The sequence below is a fragment of the Simochromis diagramma genome, unplaced genomic scaffold, assembly GCF_900408965.1.
Source record: "Simochromis diagramma unplaced genomic scaffold, fSimDia1.1 OVJJ01000131.1, whole genome shotgun sequence".
In the NCBI taxonomy this organism is placed as follows: Eukaryota; Metazoa; Chordata; class Actinopteri; order Cichliformes; family Cichlidae; genus Simochromis; species Simochromis diagramma.
This window is the reverse complement of record NW_024387200.1, coordinates 11,711,644-11,723,494: the sequence shown is the minus strand read 5'-3', so window position 1 is coordinate 11,723,494 and position 11,851 is coordinate 11,711,644.

Below are 11,851 nucleotides of genomic sequence, written 5' to 3'. Positions count from 1 at the left end.
ACACAAACACAAAGTAACTCCACCAGAGGGCCTATTTCGGGTCACTTTTGCCGGTCCAAGCTTGGGTAAAGGAGCAGGGTTGGAATTGTGACATTAACAAAAACAATAATTGCTAAAAGAAATTTAATTTGTAGTTCTAAATAAACCCTAAATGCATTTAGGACGTTTTTTACTCACTTTATGTCTCTTCCACGATGTTATTTCTCTCTCCAACAACATAGGTTACAATTAGATTAGCATGACCAATTATGCAAATTAGGCAATGACGTCATTTAGCGACTTCTAGCGACTTTTAGGACAGCCAATAGCGATTTTCCTTACTGAGGAATTGGCAACACTGGTAATGGTCTTTGTCTTAACCTCTTAAGCCCCCAAGGGTTTTTCTGAGCTTCCTGCTCAAAAATGAAACACCCCAAATTAATTGATTATTTCTCTGCAATTATAATCCCTGTGTCTATAATCTTGGTATCAAAATAAAGCTAACACTTGTGAAATTCCATCAGAGGTAGGGATGGGTATTGATAAGATTTTCACGATTCCGATTCCATTTTCGATTCTGTTTAACGATTCGATTCTTTATCGATTCTCTTTAAAAAAGGAGAACACTAAGGTCGATTAGCTTAGAACTTTGTTTTATATCTTCTCTTTGAACAAGATAGAAATTTAGGAGTAACATGGCCTTACAAACCCAACAGTGAGATCTTAAGAGATCCACAGCCTACGGCTCTTCAATGGGGTGTCACAGGGTCCCCAGGAAAAAAAATTGTAAATGTAAAATAATAAAATAAATATTCTTCTGTAGCAATAACAAAGTATAACATAAATTGTTCTGTGGCAATTACACAAGAATATCCAGTAATGTCCCTGCCTACAATTAAACACATTCACTTACCGAAAATCGGGGGCATCTGCTGTGGCAAATGGGTGCAAGCCTTTTACCACAAACTTAGTCACTGCTCGGTGACATTCGTCTATCCTGGCCTGAAAGGAGACGCTACCGGTAAACTGCAGCGAGAGCTGCCAGCATCTGAGCCAGCCAGACTCTGTCTGTCTCGTCATGGTCACCTAAATGCACAGTAATGGCAGGTTTGTAATAAGGCAGATCGCGCTAACATAATATGCACTGTTAGTTGATTATTTACCTGCCGCATTAACGGGGAGAGGACGTGCAAACGTTACCGCTGCTGCTGGGTTGAGATTCACGAGTCCGGAGCGGAATTAAAAGCACGACATTCATTTAAGGTCATCGCGTGTTTTGTGAGCAAATGCTTTTGCATATTCGTAGTGTTTCCTCCCTTAAATGAAATATCAACTTTGCAAGTATTGCAAGTTGCCCTGTTGTCATCTGTTCTCGTAAAGTATAACCAAACTTTTGAGCGTTTGAGCCGCTTACGCGCCATATTTCCTGCCAGGTAAATGACGCTCCGCAACGTGATGACGTCATTCGGGGCGACTGGAATCGATAAGGGAATCGTTTGCAAAAATGGCAAACGATTCCAAGGAGTTGAAACAGTGGGAACCGGTTCTCAACAAGAACCGGTTTTCGATACCCATCCCTAATCAGAGGTGTAAATATTGCAGAAGATGTTAGTGTGTCAAAGTTACTAACACTGGAACACAGAAAAAGTAAGTCAATTTTTTCCTCACCCAATTTGTTTATTTATTTATTTTAGCATATAACCCTTTTAAAAATATTCTTCACTTTACATTACATAGTCCAGAAATTCAGTAACTAACATATAAACATCATCTGTTCAAAGATTTATGTTTCTGAAGTGAAACAGTGAAAAATGACAGCACTGTCTATCCGATTATTAAGTGATGCCGTGACGAATCCTACTTCTGGGCTAAAGTAGTCTGCATTTAATATGGCTTTTGTGTTGTTAACATGTTTAATGCTTTGTATTTTCTTCTATTTAATCTCAAAAAGCTCCTAAAAAAAGTCAGTGATCACCGTTGACCTCCCTCGGCTTTTATTACCGCTAATCATTTATTTAAGCTCAGTTTTTAAAACCTTAGGATGTAACTACAGCCCAGCCCATGCAGCAGTATATGAATGACTAACCTCGTATTGTGGATGGATTATCTCAGTTGTTCTCCTGGCTGAAGTTTGGTCCTTTTACAGCATCCTGCCATGCGATTACATTTGTTCCTGACCACTGAGAACCTTAACGTTAACTTTTATCGAGTAGAAAAAAAGTTAGCTTGTTTATATTATGCTAACATAGCTGTGTCGCTAGCGGTCCCGTAGCACATCATTATATACCAGCTAGCCAAACTTCAGTAACCCTACAAACGTCACTGCTGTTTTGTTTTCTGTCTTCATTTATGTTGGAAGTGATAAGAAAGCTGTACGTTTTAATTTGTTTCCAAAACCCCGCAGTCAGGACATGCTATATTGTATTTAGATGGAAGCTAGAGAGCTAACTTCCTGCTAACTTCTAACTCCGTTAAATGTCATAAATTCCATTTTCATGGATGCCTGGATGTTAAACTCAGTTGTTACACCTGGTAGAGCAGAACGCTGATAATTTTATTAAAGATGAAAGACTTAAGACAGTGTTTTAACTCTCAGTAATGCCATAGTGATCATTTGATATATGGACCTGCAGCAGAGTTTAGGCCCAGACACAGCTAGTGACGTCAGACTGAACAATCGGATACATAAATACCCAGACTTTGTACAAAAATGTCCAATTTCGGCACACAATCGACAACATGTCAGTTGAATTTTTCAGGTATTAAAGAGCAGAAATGATTTAAGTTTATTATCAGGATCTTGGAGCTACAAGCTCCCCACCTGATCCAAGCCAACTTCAAAAAAACAGCCCCCCCTCCAACTTTTACTCAGTGACAACAGTTACACAAACACCCCATTGTAAAACAAATATGGTGCGTCGTAAAAGCTAAGCCACTGTGTGTGTGCGCATGCATGTGCGAGCATGTGAGTGCATGCGTGTGTGCATGTGTGTCTATGTGGGTGACTTCCTGGTTACAACCATTTTAACAACATCTCTAGTCATAAAAGGGTCATCTGCCCTCACCCAATATATTGCTTAACCCATTTAACGGTCCACCATATACAAGCACAGGTGAGCCCATAAATGGCAGGAAGTAAACATTCCTTACTAAATAAGGAAACCAGAATATTTCATGCAATGTTCCTGCAGTTAAACACTATATAGACAATAGCTTCCCCCAACATCCTACATGTAGGGATTAACCGAAAAATATCTAATAGTGCAGTTCAAGACAAGGTTTACAAATTGTAAACACAACAATCACAACTTTTAACGAAATCACTCCAACAACTACACATTCACTTGGCAATGGGCCTTTTGTGCCATGCATATAGAGCAATTAACTGGCCTCTGGCCCTTTAAACTCTGAGGGGCTATAACTTTGGTTTCTTTTGGCCAATTTGCATGATTGACACCTCCTTTTAATCATTTGACACTAGCATCCCCAGGCTTCTACCTTTCTACCTATAAAACCCGGAGAGCAGTCAAATGGTGGAAGTGGAAGCTAAATTGGCTAGTCATTCATATGTATATTAGGCTGTTAAGTAGGAATTCTGGAGGGAGGGGAGTGGGGGTGGGGGAGTGGAGTGTTTCAGTTTGCCATCTTAGGGAGAAATCAACACACATGGGTGTAGGTCCTTTGTTGCTGACATTTATTGATAAAAACAGTACAAAAAAACCAACCATTTGTACACATATTTACAAATAATTCAACATTTTCAGCAATCACTCACAATCCTGGCACTGCCATGGTACCTGTAGTCTGCATTTACCACATGTGTATCTTTTGCAGTGAACACATCGCACAGTGGCCTGATTTTTCTTGCATTTGTCTTTGACCTGACACGTGGCTCTTTTTCCTGACAAGTTTGGGATCAAGTTTTGGGTGGCTTGCGACCTAAAATCCAAGTACATTTGCAATGTCTTCCCATATCTTGGCAAGGACCCCAGTCGTCCCACTGGGGAGAGACTTTCTGAAAATGTAGTAATGAGGCTGATGGAACCATTCCTAGACAAGGGCAGAAATGTTACCAAATGTTGAATTATTTGTAAATATGTGTACAAATGGTTGGTTTTTTGTACTGTTTTTATCAATAAATGTCAGCAACAAAGGACATACACCCATGTGTGTTGATTTCTCCCTAAGATGGCAAACTGAAACACTCCACTCCCCCACCCCCACTCCCCTCCCTCCAGAATTCCTACTTAACAGCCTAATATACATATGAATGACTAGCCAATTTAGCTTCCACTTCCACCATTTGACTGCTCTCCGGGTTTTATAGGTAGGAATCCCTAAAATGATGGCTCGCGGGGGTTTAAGTGTTGAGCCAATAGGATCACAGTAATAATGCCAAGTTCACGTCACTTCAACCAATTAGAAGTTGCAAGGCCAAACCCCATGGAGGCCCAAATTTACTGCATATGGCATCTATCCAGTCACGTGTCTGTAGCTGGGTCTAAAATGGAGGTTGTTGACGGAAGTGGCTCTGATGCAGCTAGTTAGCCATGATAGGTGGTGATAATCATAAGGCTATCGACAACCGGCGAAAATGACGGAGGAAATTGAGATGGTAAGCCAATTTCTGTCTTAGCACGTTTGTGGTTGTCTTTTGCAGCTCCTTCAGTGAATTATGATCAGAGCGTGGCAAAAATTGGTGTGAGGAATCCGTGATAGCTAACTAGGCTTTCTTTAGCCAGTTACATTAAGTCTGGAGAATTTCTGGTTTGGTTTTGTTTGTTTAGTGGACTTTTGTGCATTTACGTAACTGCTCTTTTATATGGTTTATATGAGATTTTAGCTGAGGTTCTGTCACGGCTGCACAGCAGTCGTGTGGTGAATTGAGAAAAGGATCCAAGATGCAGGCACTGACTGGGGTGCGAGTGAATGTTTATTTGCAGAGGTGATAAGGTGACAAAAACAGGAGGAGCAGAGCGGGGAGTAAACCAACCTAAACTGGGGAAAACTAAAGAACTCAACTTAAACCAAACACGCACAGGAGGAGGAACAAAATACACAATGAAAGATGGCGGAGAGACGCAGACTGAACACCGCGTTACACAGAATGATGCAGACGGACATGGAGTTAAACAGACGACGCGACAGAGAGCACAGGAAAACACAGGGCTTAAATACACGGGGAGTAATCAGGGAATGGGCCACAGGAGGGAGACACAGCTGGGAGCAATTAGGCTAACGAGACAGGGGAGAGGTAAAACTGAACACACTGACATGAGACATGAACTTTCAGAATAAAACAGGAAACTAACAGACACTGAGAACCAGACAGGACACTGAACTTGACAGGCAGACTCATGAGCAGACACAATAACACCATGGACAGACAGAGGGAACACAGAGAAGTGGGAGCAGGCAGGCAAAGAACAGAAACCTAACAAATGGCAAAATCACAACAGAATACACACTCGGAATGAACAAAAGCATAAGGAAACACAAAACACTGAGTCCTCAGACTCAGGACCATGACAGTACCCCCCCCCCCTCAAGGGCTGGCTCCAGACAGCCCGACAGAAACACAAAAACTGCCCAAAAAAACCCCCCCAAAAAACCAAAAAACAGAAAACGACCCGACCATGGCGGGCGGTGGGGGTCCAGGACGGAGGGACATAGTCCAAAAAGGCCCAGACGGACAAGTTCAGGGGGCCGACCCGGAGGCCGACAGCGCCGGAGGCCAAAACAGTTCAGTTCCGGGGGCCGACTGTGTGAAAGGCAGCGGCAGTGGGGCAGGTCCGGAGGCCGGCCACGCAGTAGGCAGTGGCGTGGAAACAGTTCTGGGGGCCGACCGTGCGGACGGCAACAGCGGCGTGGAAACAGTTCTGGGGGCCGACCGTGCGGACAGCAACAGCGGCATGAAAGCAGTTCTGGGGGCCGACCATGCGGACGGCAACAGCGGCATGAAAGCAGTTCTGAGGGCCGACCGTGCTCACGACAGCGGTGGCGACAATGCATGTCCGGAGGCCGGCCACGGTGGCGAAGATGCCCAACATGCGGCCTGGCAGATGACCGACGATGTTGAGGCGGCAGCTGGGGACCAGAAGGCTGCGTGGCCCCCGCAGTACCAGGTGAGAAGGAGGCTGGACCAGACAAGGCAGAAGCAGAGGCTGGACCAGGCAAGGCAGAAGCAGAGGCTGGACCAGGCGAGGCAGTAGCTGGACCAGGCGAGGCTGAACCAGAGGCTGGGCCAGGCGAAGCCGAAGCAGAGGCCGAACCAGGCGAAGTGGGTGAAGCTGAAGCAGATGCTGGACCGGGCGACGCTGAGGATGCTGAAGCTGGACCAGGCGAAGCTGATGAGGATGCTGAAGCTGGACCAGACGAGGCTGAAGCGGAGGCTGGACCAGGCGACGTTGAAGTGGATGCGGAGGCTGGACCAGGCGGAGGCGAAGCTGAAGCTGGACCAGGCGACGGCGTGGGTGAAGCTGAAGCTGGACCAGGCGACGGCGTGGGTGAAGCTGAAGCTGGACCAGGCGAGGCTGAAGCAGAGGCTGGACCAGGCGAGGCTGAAGCAGAGGCTGGGCCAGGCGAAGCCGAAGCAGAGGCCGAACCAGGCGAAGCGGGTGAAGCTGAAGCAGATGCTGGACCGGACGACGCTGAGGAGGCTGCAGCTGGACCAGGCGAAGCTGATGAGGATGCTGAAGCTGGACCAGACGAGGCTGAATCGGAGGCTGGACCAGGCGACGTTGAAGCGGATGCGGAGGCTGGACCAGGCGACGTTGATGCGGATGCGGAGGCTGGACCAGGCGGAGGCGAAGCTGAAGCTGGACCAGGCGACGGCGTGGGTGAAGCTGAAGCTGGACCAGGCGAAGCTGAGGCAGAGGCTGGACCAGGCGAAGCTGATGAAGCTGATGAGGAGGCTGCTGCGGGCGAGGATGATGAGTCTTGGGGCTGGACGGGCTCCCCGGGCCCTCCAGCTGACGAGGCAGGAAGCTGGCTAGGTTCTCCTGAACCTCCAGCTGACGAGTCTTGAGGCTGGACGGGCTCCTCGGGCCCTCCAGCTGACGAGTCTTGGGGCTGGACGGGCTCCTCGGGCCCTCCAGCTGACGAGGCAGGAAGCTGGCTAGGTTCTCCTGAACCTCCAGCTGACGAGTCTTGAGGCTGGACGGGCTCCTCGGGCCCTCCAGCGAAGACAGTCTCAGAACCAGTGGGCACCGGAGCCCCTGGCACACACAGGACAGAACCAGCAGGTGCGGAGACCTCTGGCAGAGACAGAGCAGAACCAACAGGTGCGGAGACCCCTGGCAGAGACAGAACAGGACCAGCAGGCACACGGGCCTCTGGCAGAGACACCGGTAACTGAAACTGCGCAGGGCACTGGCTTTGCCCAGGCAGCGCTGGCACGGTGCAGTTCTTAGCTGGCGTCTTGGCTTCCAGGGGTCCAGAGTCGGCTGAAGGCAGAAACTCAGCCTCTGGGGAGGCCCTGGGGTGAGTAACAGTCTCTAAATTAGCCAGTTTCTGAGAAACTAGAGTGGTTTTAATGGGTTTGTCTCTCCGCTTAAAATGGGTGCTAGGAACGGGATTCAAAATGGGTGGCACAGACACAGCCTCCAGTATGGAGGGAGCGGGTGACCGGGCTAATGGAATAGATGCAGGCTGGGCTAATGAACTGGCTAAAGGCTGATGTACTGGTTGAAGTGAGACTGGAGGTGGTGGAGTGGATGAAACACAGTCAGTTACTGTTATGGATGTTTTGAAAATGCCAACTTGTGAGAGGTCAGTAACCACGAAGGTAGGTAAACGCCGTGTACTGTCTCTACTCTCACTATGAACAGCCCCAGAAAACACAGTCTCAGAAGCACCAGCGTCCTTAAAACTCACCACAGATGGTCGCACAGGAGTCCCTGAATCCGGCTGTGGGGTGAAGCGCCGGTGGCGCGAACGTTGCTTCCCCACCGCTGACGGCTCCGACGGGCAGGGCAAAACCTCAGGCGGGTCGGGCCGTGAAACCTCCAGTGGGTGAAGCTGAGACGGCTGCTTTGGGACGGTCGTAGTCCACTGTTGCTGGGCAGAACCCGCCACTTCCCGAGCTTGCACCGCCTCCCGGGCTTTATGCAGCTCAGAGATTAAATCCGTAAATCCCCTGACCTGGTGGAGATAGGGATTTCCATCCAGAATAGCCTCAATGGCATTTATCCCCACAACCTTCGCTCGTGCGTTGGAGGTATGGGTTACCCAGTCCACCAGATGTAGGGCGCGTGTGAGGTCGCTCTCCCCGGTCGAGGCCGCTGGATCCATCTTGTGGTCGCGTCGTACTGTCACGGCTGCACAGCAGTCGTGTGGTGAATTGAGAAAAGGATCCAAGATGCAGGCACTGACTGGGGTGCAAGTGAATGTTTATTTGCAGAGGTGATAAGGTGACAAAAACAGGAGGAGCAGAGCGGGGAGTAAACCAACCTAAACTGGGGAAAACTAAAGAACTCAACTTAAACCAAACACGCACAGGAGGAGGAACAAAATACACAATGAAAGATGGCGGAGAGACGCAGACTGAACACCGGGTTACACAGAATGATGCAGACGGACATGGAGTTAAACAGACGACGCGACAGAGAGCACAGGAAAACACAGGGCTTAAATACACGGGGAGTAATCAGGGAATGGGCCACAGGAGGGAGACACAGCTGGGAGCAATTAGGCTAACGAGACAGGGGAGAGGTAAAACTGAACACACTGACATGAGACATGAACTTTCAGAATAAAACAGGAAACTAACAGACACAGAGAACCAGACAGGATACTGAACTTGACAGGCAGACTCATGAGTAGGGATGGGTACCGGTATCCGGTGCCATGATGGCACCGGTTCTGACATAAACGGTAGTAACCAGACCGAAAAGCAGCGCACATTTCGGTGCTTTATTTCGGTGCTTTTTTTTTTCCTGAGCTGTGATACACTTTAGATTCTAGCCAATCGTTTTACGTTTCCGAGGATAGTAGGCCGGGCCAGGTACGTACGTTCTTTTAGAGCAGAGCTACAGATTAAAAATGACCAAGGCGAAGCGGTCAAAAGTCTGGCTGTACTTCACAGCAAAATATGCAAACTCAGCAGCCTGCAACAAGTGCTTTAAGGTGATACTGTGATACTGTCAAAGGAGGTAACACCTCGAATCCGATGAAACACCTGGCGAGGCATAGTGTAACCAACTTTAAGGTATAAAGGTGAATTACAGCGCAATAATTACTTGGGCTCGTAATAAGACCCTGGCCAGAATCAGAAGACACCAAATTCGTATGGAGCCAAAGTATTGAGCAGCAATAATGACCTGGACACAATGTTAACTTTTGAGTAGCCACTCTTGTATTGTTACAAAGTATAACAGGTATTTGTCCAATTTGTACAGATAAAGTATAAAATAAAATAAATAGTGTGCACACTCAAACAAAATAAAAGTACTCGTTGGGGCCCTTTAAGAATTTAGAGTTAAGCTGGCGATAGCCAACTTCAAAGGTCCTTGTGAGTGTAACTGGAATGTATGAGTGTGTGGTGTGTATCTTCTTTGGGGTAGATCGTCCTCAAAGTGGTTGGCTCGCCATCTATCACAACCAGAATATCGTCCTGGTCCTTGGACTTTTCCGTCCTCTCCAAAAAACCTGACCTATAATCCAGGTCATAAAATGTACATTCTAATCAGTCTGTTTCAGATGCATTGTTTAAGGTTAAAATACAAAATCAAAATATTGCATCACCTCATATTCATTGCATCAACATCTTAAATCTTGTCAAATCTCACAGTTCTGTTGTACAACATTCAATTTTCAAGCATATCAAATATGAGAACTAAACATCTAAGTTGCTCAAATATTTCTCCATTAATGTAAACATTAATTAAACAATACTTATGGTAAGTAACCATTGACACTCAAAATACAATACACCATAACAAATTCAGAACTATGTGCAAATAAGCAACAAAATATACATGTGAGTTCAGTTCAGAGGCATTAAAGCAGTGTGCTTAATTTCTCCATACTATAGGCCTATTCGTGAGAGAGAAATGCACTAAAAATTACCCTCTAGATTACTTTAAACTCACAGTGAACTGACAAAAATTAGCTTTAGAGCAGCTAAGAACATGTTGCTCACCGTTGCTCTGTTTCACAAAAGCCCAACACACACTGGCGTTGGAATTGCAGCAACTCTCCGGATGAAAGGTGAGTGGTTAGCCTGTGAGACACCGAGCTAGCATTAGCATGATCGCGACGGTAAGTCTCTACAAGTTTTTTTCATCAGAATAACACTCGTCTTACCGACGTTGCCTCTCTCCTTCATCCAGCCACTCGACTCCAGACTTCCAGCAGGTAAGTAGGCTGGCTTTCCTTCCTCTAAATCCTGAGTTTTTCCTCTCTTTTGTCCGTGGATTTCTCGGTTTGAGTAGCAGATGCCTCCACTCCTCTTGCTGAGATGAGAAAAACCCGGGAGCACCATGCACCTCCACCTCACTTCCTGGCTGACAGGGTCAATGCGGCCTGGGTAGGCTCTGATTGGTTGCTGAGCTAGGTGCCCTCACGTGGGGTGAACTGAGAGGTGCATTCAATGGTCATAGGAAATACGACACTTGTTGATGTGGACAGTTAATATAAAGAGAATAAGTATGATTTTTTTCATCTGGGCTACACCCTCCCCTCCTGAACTCATGCACGTCCCTGTGCATGGTAGACAGTTAAATGATGATTATTTGGCGGGTCAAGGAAGAGGGCGAAACAGGCTCTTCACCATCACTGATGACATCGGCCCAAGCTGAAGACAGTCCTTGCAAGAATGATTTTGCTGCAGTGATCAGAGGATTGCCTAGCTCTGTATAGTCAAGCCGTCGTGGCGGACGACGGTTTCTCTCAGATCTCCTTACAGAATCATTTGTATCCATGTTTTCCCCTGTATCCACTGGGACTATCTCCTCCACTCTCTCCTCAGGATTCGCACCTCTGGTGCCAGCCTCCTGAAATGGAAGTTGCCTTTCTTGGACGTCTGGGTCATCAACAGGTGAGTCATTTTCAGTTAAGGTTATTTCATCCACTTGTTCGGTCGGTGTGACTCCATTGGTAGATAAGTACTCAGTATCATCTGTAGTACTGTTAGGCATATCAGGTATGTTGCCAAAATCAGATTGGCTGTCAAAAACAGGTGGGTTGTCAATATCAGGAACATTGACAGGACTCTCACTCACTGTGTGGACAGGGGAACTCAACCAAACAGGAATGAGCAAATCATCTTCTTCGTCTGAGGATTTCTCTTCCTCTAGCGCTGGATTTGCACGGGTTCTTGGCCTGCGTGACACTGGCTTCTGTACATGCTCACTGCTTTCCTCCACAGGTAGGTAGCCACATGGTAGCAACAGATCCCGGTGTAGTGTTCTTAGGGGACCATCTTTGTTTTCAGGCTTAACTGTATATACTGGAAGGTTGCCTGCCCTTCTCACCACTACATGCACAGTGTGTTCCCACTTGTCTGAAATCTTATGTTTGCCCCGGATACGGACATTCCTGACCAATACCCGATCTCCAGCTTCCAAGTCTGAGGCAGTTACATGTCTGTCAAACCTCATTTTGTTCTTGTGAGCCATCTTTGCAGCCTTGTCCATAGCTAACTTGTAGCTTTCTTTGAGACGTGACTTGAGTTTTTGCACATATTCAGAGTGAGATGAGTGTTGTTCCTCTTGCACTGGCAGGTTGAATGCAAGGTCAACTGGCAACCGAGGTTGGCGTCCGAACATCAGTTCGTACGGGGTGAAACCAGTCACTTCATTCCTGGTGCAGTTATAAGCGTGAACCAGGGGTCTTACATGGTCACGCCAACAGGACTTATCTTGATCACGGA